At 50.8% G+C, this 12563-nt stretch overlaps 1 protein-coding gene across 1 annotated transcript in view; it reads left to right on the forward strand.

The window, feature by feature from the left end:
* Positions 1 to 12563, forward strand: part of SIGMAR1 (sigma non-opioid intracellular receptor 1) — a 223813-nt gene that overhangs the window by 112751 nt on the left and 98499 nt on the right. The gene's annotated exons all lie outside the window — the stretch shown is intronic.

Consider the following 12563-nt stretch of genomic DNA (forward strand, 5'->3'; position numbering starts at 1 on the left):
CCGTACATTTGTATCCTACACGGTGTGGATTTCGTCTGAATATTTTTGGACTAGATTAATATTTGGTTCATCCACTTCTTTGAACAGAGCGACCTGCAGGGTAATTAAAAAAAGAATTACTTGTACCATACATGCCTGAACAAAATGAACTTGGAATTAATGTTTTTTTAGATTGTATTGATTGCTTTTTAGATTGTATTAATTTTGTGCTATTCACATATTGTGAGTTTATGTAAACCAAAACACAGTAAGAAAAATTATCTGTGCTGTATTTGCTCCCAAAGAATGTTCCCTTTATGTCCTTCTGACTTTTGACATTTATGATTCACTGAGGTGTAAATCTGACGGGCATAGCTCTAAAAATACCTCTCACATTGCAAGTAAATGATGGACATTTTTTAGCTCTGTAGTATGTTGTAAAGTATTGCTTTGTTATGGTATGTTGATTTATACCGCGCACCGTTACCACCCATGGGCAGTCTCCAGATGCTCACGTGGCTCTGTAAATGCTTTTGCTGGTTTTTTATGACGACACAGTAATCCGTGACAAGAACAGTGCAGCATGTTATATGCCTCACTTGCAATCCATTATTAGTTTGTAATCCTCAATGAAAGTGCCACTGACCGTGTTGTTAATGGTATCTTCAATGGTAATGCGTGGCCTGTGAATCTGCCGTCTGAGGACATAAAACAGTAGGGTGCTGCCTATCATCCCCACCATAACATTTGCGCTCATTGCTGCCGCCAGTGTGCCGTCCTTCTTAGGGATAAGTGGTGGTCCGCAATTGGTTCTGTGAGCAGTGCGTGCGCTGTGGATACTTGTCTTGGTTTGTTTCAGACGCTGTGCTACAATCACGTTCTGGGATTGTGGTGCCCACAGTCCACTGCTGCATACTGAACTTCTGCTTAAGTGGGAGGTGGTATGTGGGATTTCACATAAGAGGCTGGATGAGCAGAAGGCCCCATCAGGGAGTTCCCCATGTGCCAATTACTTAGTTGCATTCCCTTAGGTTCTTTCACCCACCCCTCGTGGTCAGTTTTTCACCACATCCAGCCCTTAAGCGTGCAACTTCATATCTCAATTGTTAAGGAGTTACACCTCTATGTATTACCACATCAGCAGGAGAAATAATTATTCCAAAGTGTATTGACAATTATGATAGAAAGCAGGCTTTGAAATTGAGGGGAGCTGGGAGCTATTCAGCTCCTGCTTGTAGCCTAGAAGAGCCTGGCTAGCTTGTCACCAACAGCTAGCAAGAGCTACTTTTGACTTCCCAGGGCAGCTGATCCCAAACAAACACTTCTATGTGAATTTAACTCTGTGCCTTTGGGTCAATGTATAAATCAACATTAGGACACAACTATATATCTATCTCTATATATCGCTTAGGTATGTTTTCGTATTGGCTGAGGCAATTTATCAGAGTTGGGTTGTCCTTTGCTGTCCAAATGGCAAAGTGCACACATCTGTGTGACCATCAACAGCTATCATTTTTACAAATGGAATAAGCACGGTCCTACGCGGTCACCTTCACCTTACACTATCGCGAACATTCACAATAATTTCAAGTTTCCTCTTTCCACCCCAATGCTCTCCGCACAGGGCACAACGGTTCCAGTGTCAATGAACAGTTTATTACCGGCTCAGCATTTCAGTCACTAAAGAGTGAAACGCTGTAGGATGAATGTCTACTCATGAGCTAAAACTGAAAGTAGATGCTGTAATTATGCTACTACGCAATATTATGCCATAATGGGGACTCTGCAATGAAACAAGGTTGACAATTACGTGTCTATCAAGACACATCATAGAGGCCGTGTAATCGATGGAGTAAACTTGGATACTGTTTTATACCGTGCATACCTCTCATTCATCGGATAGAAATATGCCATTCAAATTCAATAGAAGACACTTTCCTATATGTTTAGCTTTTTCAATTACAATTAATAAGTCGCAGGGACCTACACCCCCTCCCTGAAAGCAATCGTGGTAATTTCCGATATTTAAGAAGGGGGACAGAAGTGACCCTATGATTTATCGACCTATAGTGACCTTTAAGATATGCTGGAGCGGCATATGTTACGCTGGAAACAGCTAGTATGACATTAAAAGCATAAAGGGTCATAAATGATATGTTTGCATCTTATGTGAAAGTTAGATTTGCACAACTATGTGCTAGTTCCTCACTCCCCAGTGGTAGCTCCTGGTCACTGGTTAATTCTGGATACTCGGCAGCGGCTTTTAGCTCCTGCTTAACTTTATTTCGGTGCCTGGAGAGAAATGTATGAACAAGGTTCAAGGAGGGGCGTGGCTAAATGGCCACGTGAGAGGACGTGTCCGTGAGGAGCTCCCAAAGATCCGACTTTGATCCTCTGAAAAAACAAAGTTTCTAGCAGACCATGCACGCTGGCAATATAGCCATGAGTGCATGAATATCTGGTCCATGCTCCGAGCGCTGGAAGGGCCCGTTTGGTAGCCGGAGCGGGGAGTTTCGGGCCAGAGACGAGAAGCGGGGTGCCCACGGCTGAGATACTGGCAAGATGGCGGATGCGGACAAAGGGTCATAAACGTGCCGCACCGGTAACACTGGCTGGAGCGGTGGTGTTCAAGCCCGCTGCTGCCGTATGGGACAAGCGATGCCCAGCCCGAATGCTAACTAGCAGATCCAGCCGGTGGAGGGGCCTGCAGGACCAAGGGGCAGACATCGTAGCTCACAAAGGACACAGGAGGGACAAGGGTCCCCGTCAACTCGGACCGCGAGACGCTGCGCAGGGCTGGGACAGACGCCTCTGGATGCGCTGCAGATGCAGTGGGCGAACCAGCTGGCGCCGAGCGCTCGGAACCCTGCTGCTGGATCGGGGGCCCCTGGAGGAGCGGCGACCCACGCAGGGTCCGGACCGAAGGGGCTGGAAGAAGAGGACGCCGGCCTGCACTGAGATCCGGACGACCATCGGAAGATACCGGAGCATCCCTCGCACTGCTGCTACAGTGAACAGAACATATAGGGGCTAGGATCGGCCTCGCACAGACCCGACACTCTTGGAAACCGGTCAGAGAAAGTGCGGGAGGGCCTGGAGAGGAGATCCCCACGGGATCTTGCAGACAACAGGAGTGTCCTGCGGGCAGCGCCTAGCCAGCTCCCTGTGATGCACCCTGTTTTAGCGCAGGCACGCGCAACCGGACCCGGACATTCGTGTGGGCATAAGCCCCCAGCTGGACACGACTCCTGCACTGACCGAGCGGCCGCCGCGCAGGCAGAGGAGAGGACGCCTGAGTGCCCAGACCTGGCGATGGACGTGGGGCGCCCCGGGGCTGGCGGAGCCATGAGTAAAGTGCCGGGCGGCACCAGAGCGCTCAGCCCAGCAAGATTTGCCGGATACGCCCACTTGGGGCCAGAGCCCCCACATAAGCAGCTACGTAAATGAGACAGATCCACGGGCCACCATGACTTGGTCCCGGTGAGGAGAAACTTGCTGGGGCACCTGCAATATACACGAGGGGGCAGCACACGGGCCCGGTGGCCTGCACTGGCACCGGAGGACCGACCAAGGCAGGAGCCTGGGTCTTCTAAAGAAGGATTGCAACCACAGGTGTACGTGGGAGGACACAGTCCACTCTGGAAGTGAGATAAGTGGGCCGGGATACCCCAGATACGACCGGGCTGGGCCCTGACACTCTGGGTAATTTAGCATGCTCGAAAAGAGGGCCGCATACTGTGGGTTCAGCCCACTCGTCCCCGACGCATCAAGATGTCTAATGAGCCCCTCAGACAGAAAGGCAAGCACCCCACACTGGACGATTTTGCTAGAATGCCACCAGGCGCTGAAGGGGCCAGGCAGAAAGACCAGACCCCCAACGAGGGCCCTGGCCCTATGGGCAACCATGAGGTACTAGAAGCGATCGCAGACCTGGAGGTGGCCTGGGAGACCAAACTGGGCCTAGCAATGGATGAACTGAAAGCCGCACTTGAGCTCAAGGTTGGAGCAGTGCAGGAGGACGTAAACCTTCTCCGGCATGACGTAAGGTCATTAGCTGAGCGCATGGGGGCCCTAGAAAAAGAGGTGGCCCAGAACACGGCGGCCTGCGCGTCAGAACTTCACGCCCTAGCGCAACGTGTGGGCAACCTTGAGAACAGGGCGGAGGAGGCGGAGGGACGCGCCCGAAGAAACAATATTCGGATTGCCGGAAGGTGCTGAGGGAACCAACCCTACCGAATTCATCGAGTCCATGCTACTGCAGGAGATACCTGGGGGCGCCCTATCCCAGGGGTTCTCCGTAGAGAGGGCGCACAGGGCCCTGATGAGGAAGCCGCCGCCGGGGAATCCCCCCTAGGCCGGTGATCGCCAAGATCCTAAATTACTGAGACTGAGAAAAAATCCTCGAGCACTTTCGGAAGGGAGGCACGATACAAAGGGGGGGGGGCCCATGTACATAACAGCAACCGTATGAACTTTGGGTCGGTGAAAAGAAGATTGCGAGAAGCCGGCCACAAGTACATGCTGCTCTACCCAGCTAAACGGAAGGTATTCCACAAGAGCAGAACTTTGTTTTTCTACACACCTGAGGGCGCCATGGGATGGCTGGACGCGCAGAGCTGTCCCCAGGAATCGGATATCCAGGAAAACGAAGGCGAAGATAAGTAAAATGCCTCTGGAGCTTCCTGGGTGCTGTAGTCTGTGACAATGGGACTTGAATATAGCATTGTACATAACTGGCGGGGGGGCATGCCTGGAGCCACAGTTATAAATACGATCCGGGGCACTGGAAACTTTGATATTAACAGGAGAGCTACACGGAGCCCGACCTCATAACGCCATAACGTTTAGTTAGGTCACTGGCAGTCCGGTGACACCCTGCTGGGCTCTGGGCCTAGGTTTCTAGGGCAGAGCCAAACGCGGGGGGGCCTGAGATCCAGGGATGGAGCCGGGCATTGGTTGGGGTCGAGGTTGGGGGTTGGGGGTGGGGCTGGGGGGAGGAGTGGAGGGCTGCGGGGTGTGCAGTGGTTTGAAGTTGGGGAACCAGGAGTTGGGATGTGGGTGGGGGGGGGGGTAGTTGGATGGGAGGGAAAGGGTAACGAGCCAAAACGTTAATCTTAACAGGCGGAATAATAGGCGGAGAAGGAGGGCGGGACACTGTAGTTATGGCGCCAGGGTGCCTTAGAGTGGTCACCTGGAGTCAGGGGCCTAAACAGCTATCTGAAACGAAACCAGGTGATGATGTATCTGAAAAGGATGAGGATTGATATAGCGTTGTTACAGGAGACCCACCTCACTAGGGAGAAACTAGAGGTGGTCAAGAGGAAATGGAGGGAGCCACACATTCGGCCTATGCTAGAGTAGTTATTACCTGGGTGGCCACCACATGTACCATTTCAGCTGCTCCAGGTCACGGCGGACCCAGACGGCAGGCTGCTCGTTATGAAAGGGATATTGGAAAACCAGGAAGTGTGTATTGTGAGTTTGTACGCCCCTAACCAGGACACAGCAGCTTACTTTAGGACGCTATATAGTAAAATAGCCCCCTGCTGGGTGGCGGGAATCCTATGGGGCGGAGACTTTACCTGCGTGCTTAATCCTAAGGTAGACAGATCGCATGGTAAAATAGACAAACCCACCCCAGCAGCAAGGGTGCTACAGGCCCTCCTGAGAGACTTTGACTTAGCCGATATCTGGAGGCTGCTGCATCCTCCAGATAGGCAATACCCGCACTATACGGCACGGCTCGACCTTCACACGAGACTGGACTACGTGTTCACCTCCACGAAGCTGGCAGAAGAGATTGAAGGCCCGGAATATAAAGCCAGGGTGCTCTCGGACCATTCCCCCTGTTCCTGGAGTGGCGACACCAGCCCCACAGGGCGCGGATCCCCACCTGGAGGCTCAGGGCCGAGGCTCTGTAGGACCCGGGATTCCGGGAGGATTTAAGAGAGGCGATCATTGAGTACTTTGAGATCAATACTGGCAGCGATAGCTCCATGAAAACCGTGTGGGAGGCATTTAAGGTGGTTTTGTGGGGGGTCGTGTCATGATGCCTACCCCCGGAGCACCAGGCCAGGCCCAGCACCCCCGGAAGCAGGCATCATGCCCTCGGGTAAAAGCCCAGCGGCCCCTTATAGGGGCTCTTTGGACTCAGTCCTGGCGCCTTTGGCGCCAGGCTCATGTTGGACTTCAGTCCTGGCGCCATAGGCGCCAGGTTCATAAAGGGAGGTGTTTTGGCACTTACCTGATGCAGACCATGCTGCACGCTTCAGGCCTCCCTGAGACCTGAAAGGGACTATTTTTTCATAGGGACTATTTTTTCACTCGGGCGTGGCCAGGGAAGGATACATACCTAGTTGGGGAAGGATACATACCTGGGACTTCTTTGGAGGCTATTTAAGCCACGCCCAGACAGCAGCTCACGCTTCGCGTTGTTCTGCTTCCTGCAGCTTAACGCTCACCGTGTCTGCTCCTGCTCCTGGACTCCAGCCACGCTCGCATCGAACCTGGAAGACCTGGAAGGAAGAGAAGAGAAAGGTGAAAACCAAGGACTATTTCAAACTTCTTACCTGCATCCGGAATCTTCTCGCCAGCATCCCTGAAGAAAGACTTCCATTTAAAAGCATTGCGTTGCTCGCTGCAGCGCCACGCTTCACTCACCTGTCCTCGAGACATCTCCTGGCTCCATCGCGGCTGTCAGCATCGGACGCCACATCTCTGCACCTAGGGGAGAGAGGAAGAAACAAAAGGTGAGCAGAAGGAACACAGAAGGAAAGCCTGATTAACAGCCATAATACTTACCGGCTTTTCTTCCACATTTCGGGTCGATGCCGCCCCGTTGGCAGGTACCGTACCCCGGCCCCTATGGGGAAAGGACAAGAGACATTTCTGGGGAATGATAAGGACATTTAGAGGGATCGCCCTCATCACTACTCACCTCGGCAGTTTAACTCCTCGACGCATCGCCTTCATTCTGCACCTGAAATAAAGGACAGATCACAGGTTAGAAAGACAACATAAAGGGGGCCTCACTTGAACTTTGAACTTTCATACTTACGGCGCATCGCTCAGGAAAGTCAAGTGGATTTTGCCAGCGCCATTCTGAAAACCAGTGAAGTAACTGGACGAACACGCGCCCCTGCACCAGAAGCAGGATGGAGAGTTCATCCTTCCAAACCATAAGGTGAGCTTAAACCGGGGTTTGGAGGAAGTTGGAGAGGAACGAAGGGGGAAGGGGGAAAGGGGGGAGCTAGCACACTATTCTGCAGACTGTTAATCCCCTTTCTCATCTGCAGAAGGATATTCCTACGGGCCAGGCAAGCACGATTTGGAGGTCCTGTCCAATCGGTGTTCCGGGTCCTGCGCATCACGCTAGAAGAGGCCACAGCAATCCAGACTAGACCAGCGCCCCCGTGGGAACCAGGTGAGCGTTACAGGTCGCCATATCGAAATCTAGGGGGCTCCAAGGGCGCCTAGAGCAGGAGTTGAAGGGAATTGAAGAAGAGCTGGAGGAGATGATGCGCAGAGGGGGCACCTCTAACGATGATCGAGATAAGATAAGGCAGCTACAACAAGCTAGCGGGGAATGCTGGCATAGGCTATGTAATATAAGCTACAAGAAATACGTAGAAAGACAGCATGCGGGGGGGGAGATAAGCCGGGCAGGTTGCTGGCCTGGCTATACAAGAGCGAGATGCAGCGATCGGTGATCTGGGAAATTGAAGGGGGGAAGGAGGGCAACGCAGAATACCCAGGAGGGGGTGAACGAAGAGTTCCTGAGATATTACAAACACCTCTGAGGACCCAGGTGGTTCGAGAGACCACGCAATCCAGGAAACGCTGGAGGACATGGGCCTACCCACCCTAGACGATGCAGAACGTGCAGACCTGGATGCCCCTATTACAATGGAAGAACTCGGGCTGGTGGATCAGCACTTGCCCACCTGTAGGGCCCCTTGGTCGGATGGGCTTCCGAGTGAATTCTACAAAGCTTATAAACCGGAGCTGCTCCCCCCGCTGCTGGCCATGCTGAATGAGTCGTATGAGCAAGGCAGGCTACCAGAGTCCCTACGGGAGGCGGTGATTATTCTGCTTTTGAAGCCGGGCAAGCCTAGCACGAACTGTGGGTCGTACAGACCCCTTTCGATGCTCAACCAGGGCAGTAAAATCCTCACTGCTGTGCTAGCGAATAGGCTAAAGGCTGTTACTGGTAAAATGTTGCACACTGACCACACGGGCTACGTCCCATGCAGGAACATAACTGATAACCTCAAGAGACTGCACCATATCATCGACCAAATAAAAGAAGACCCAGGGGAATTAGCTATAGTCTCATTAGACGCGGTTAAGCCCTGTGATTCAGTTAGATGGCCCTGGCTGACTGCGACCTTAGAGGGCTATGGAATAGGACCGGGGTACCTCAGGTGAGTGAAAAATGTTATACAGCTCCCTGATTGCTACAGTTAAAACGGGTGCTATCATTTTGGATAAATGGCAGCTAAGCAGGGGTACCAGACAGGGCTGCCCATGGTCGCCCATGTTGTACATACTAGCGCTGGAACCACTGGCCATCTAAGACAGCAATACGAGGAGATAGGCACCCGTACTGCGGGGGGCATGCATCTTGTTTCCTTATATGCTGACGACATACTGTTGTATCTGCGCTACCCAGAAGAGAACATGCAGTACATTCTGTATGTGATGGAGCAATTTGCCGCCCTCTCCCGCATAGCGGTTAACCCCAAGAAGTCTAGTGTTCCCCCTGGGGAAGTACAGGCATGTCCAGCCCGAGAGCTTGCCAATATTGCCAATACCCTGGTGCACCAAGTCGTTCCGATACCTTGGAATCGACATATACCATACGGCAGGAGAAGAACATGCACATAATACGGTAAAGGCAGTGGCAGGAATCAAAAATAGCATGGGATTTTGGTCCAGGCTATCCCTGGGTATGATGGGGAGAGCTGCTCTGCTCGAAATGGTAGTCTTTCCTAGATTGTTGCATTTTTTTGTTAACATCCCGCATGTAATCCCGAGGCGTTTTTTTCGCTAGTCTCCACAGCTTGTGCCGGGGCTTCATTTGGAACAACGCCAGGAACAGGGTGGCCCTTTAGAAATTGCAAAACTCGTGCGATAGGGGGGGGGTTAAACCAGCCGAACTTTGAACTGTATTACCTGGCAGGACAGCTGCCGTATGTAGCGAGGTGGCTATCTGATGATGAGACGGCAGAATCTAGGCTGCTGTGCGGGGATCCGGCTCCCTTCTTCCTCAGAGGTGGTGTGGCTGTCCAAACCAAGGGTCCGGGAGATGGCGGGGCTTCTAGTACTGGGCTGGGAGGTGTGGCATAGAGCGTGGCAGATAACGGGACATCCGGTTCCGTACTCTGCGCAGGTGCCGCTGGTGGCACTATGGGGAGAGGATCCCCAGCTGATACAGGGGGTCCGCAGGTACTGGGAACCAGTAGGCCTGGCCACCGTGGGAGATATATGGCAAGAGGGGGAGGCATTGGAGTTCCCGAAACTGATAGAAGATATTGGGGCGCATAAGGGGCAGTATATAACTTACACTAGATTGTAAAAAGGGTGCGAGCAAAGTGGCCACCATCGGTGCTCACGGAGCAACCGGATGCCACTGTGGAGATGATATATGATATCTCAGAGGGTGGGCATGGTATTTCCCGCGTATGAGTTGCTGGGGACCAAGGTGCGGAAGGAATTGACCCAATTGAGACTACTATGGGAAGAAGAGATGGGAGAGCCCATGTCGGATGGGGTCTGGGAAAGGGCCCAAAGATATTATAAAAATGTGTCCTGGAACGCAAGGCTCCAACAAATTCAACTGTACGTCACGCATAGAGCATACCTCACCCCGAGTAAGATCATCAGGTTTGGTGTCCAGATGACTCAGAAATGCCTTAGGTGCGGGGAGGTGGAGGCCGGGCTGCTACACATGTTCTGGGCCCGCCCAGAGGTGGGAAGGTTTTGGTCAGAAGTGAAGACACGCTTAGCAGGATGCGGCATTGCTATGGAGGTGGAGTTGGCCTGGGCATGCATGTTTGGGGGTTTCCCTAGGCCACGTAACTTAAGGCACATAAGCAAAATGAAAGACATAGCATATATCCTGGCCAAACGAAGGATGGCAATGGGCTGGAAAGCGGTCCAGAGACCAAGGATAGAGTTGTGGTGGGCTGACCTCATGAAATGGCCAGAGGCAGAAACGACTGTCTTGTTTGATATGGTATGCAGGGGAGGAGAGGAGGAGGTAGGACCCCTAATTGAATGGAGACAGCTAGTGGCCACTATGAAAGGCCCCCCTCAGTCTGATCAGAGTGATGCTGAGACGGATAACGAGACAAACCCGCCTGAAGAATCACAGGCCGATGATATGGACAAATTGGCTCAAGTTGGGGGTGGGGGTGGTGGAAGGGTGCGGGACTGAAGAACGCTGCTCGTAACATTATGATGTTGAACTCTACACGGATGTCCCAAGTTTTGTAATGTTTGGTGTGTTATAAAATAACGATTTTTAAGAAAAAACAAGGTTCAAGGAATTGTATACTTGCATATGATAATGTTGCATGTAGTTTTTATATAAATATGTATTTATTTGTTCGTTTGGTCGGAAGAGGGCCCTCTTGAGGTGAACCATCTCCGGTTCCGGAAGCACCTCAAGACCCTCTGCCCTGCTTATCTGTTCTTTCTTGGCACCATGCACCTGGCCACCCTCTGTCCTCTGGGCCCAGGTACCTGCTCACCCTGCCACCCTCACGCACTGCCTCTGGCCCACCCCTTGCTCTGCAGTCTGTATCTGTACCCATACAGCCCCCCAAACCCCTTTTTCTTCCTGCACTTCAGACCTACCCTGTCTGCTGCCTTAAACCCAGTACTTGCCAATTGCTGGCTGAACTACCATGGTTTGTTGCCTTTATTTATTATCTATCTGTTTCTCCTTTGCTCCGCACTCTCCACTTCTCACCCCTTCCATGTACTTGTCCCCTCCTCCTCTCCCATGCATTTGCGCGTTCTCAATGTCACTGGGCCTAGTAAGATTGTGGGTTTGTTCTCCCCTGTTCCCCTCCCTTTTCGCGTTCTGAAACACTTGTGTAGGAGCGCAATAGAAATAAAATATCCATACAAAGGCTTGGGTGATGATGGCTTAATATGTGTAATGGATTGTAATGTAACTTGTAGTATATGATCATTTGTTATTTAAATAGCGCTTTCATATATACAATATTTACATTAAATATCCAATTGAATTTGGCACTGCTTTATCAACCTCGCAAGAATGAAAGGCTATGTTAGCCTTGCCGGGATTCGAACCTTCAAATCGCGCACAGATCCAAGCAGCGAGCGATCAACCCGCGGAGCTATCAGCCGGTATTCTGCTGTATTCCAACCAGGGGCGCTGAGTAAGGGGGGGGGGCTCCGGAAGAATGAAGTCGGGGCTGACCACCGGGGTGCACAGATGTAGAGGTACACCCAACCCAAAACGATTTTTAGAAATGGAGGCACAGATGCAAAAAAAGTCTGTCCCTCAATTTCTAAAAATCATTTTGGGTTTGGTGTATTTGTACATCTGTGCACCGCTCTTGGCAAGAGGGGTGAACAGATGTAGAGGTACACCAAACCCAGAAGGATTTTTAGAAATGGAGGTACAGATGCAGGACCGAGGGAGCGAACCTGTGTTGCTCTGTGTTGTCTTGCTTCCAAGGCGAGCATGCTGCCCCTGATCTTTCCTTCCGATACGAAGATCTGAAGTACATTTAATGATACAGAATCAGAACTATTGAGCAAGTCTGTCATCAGAATAACTCAACACTGTCGTGGTTATACAAGAGCTCATATATTTAAAGGGATGGAATTACTCAGAATGTAGCAGCACTATTCAATAACCCAAAGTTCTTAAGCATAGTTAATGTGAAAATACTACACTTCTCACTGTTGAGACAGTACTGCCACTTCTCACAGAGGCTTCTACACCTTTTTATGGGGCACCACTGATCCAGCCTACTGCTCAGAATTGTCATTTCTCAGCAGGACTGCAACACTATACCATTGTGTTCTGTAGGTCGAGTGCTTCTTCACCACCAACTTGAAGAAAATGGGCCCTCCTGTTGCGCTTCTCAAAATTGAAATAATTACACAGCTGATAGATTTCAAAGTATAGTTAGTTTTAATTTCAAATTAGCACAGATTAGCACATGTAAACCAAGAAAAGTTTTTTTGGGGAAAACGTCTTGTATGTAGGTTGAAATAGATCCTTATTAGTTTAAAGTCCTTAGTTCAATTCACTAGGTCTTTTGGGTTTAAGAAGTCTTTGTGGGTTGAGAAGTCCTTAGTTGGATTCACTAGGTCTTATTGTAGATTGAGAGAGATCCTTGTTGGTTGTGAGTCTTTAGTTCAATTCATTAGGTCTTTTGGGTTTGAGAAGAAAAGTTTTTTCTGTTCAATTGAAATATTTCCTTGAGATCTGGTGGTGTAGAAAGAACGTACCTCAACTTAGAGGTCTATAAAGTATCGGTTCCTTAACACGTGTTTCCCCGCCGCACGGTTGCGGCGGTTCTTCAGGAGGAGTGTAGGAT

Source organism: Ambystoma mexicanum, chromosome 6p (assembly GCF_040938575.1).
Source record: "Ambystoma mexicanum isolate Mex_15411 chromosome 6p, UKY_AmexF1_1, whole genome shotgun sequence".
NCBI classification, from domain to species: Eukaryota; Metazoa; Chordata; class Amphibia; order Caudata; family Ambystomatidae; genus Ambystoma; species Ambystoma mexicanum.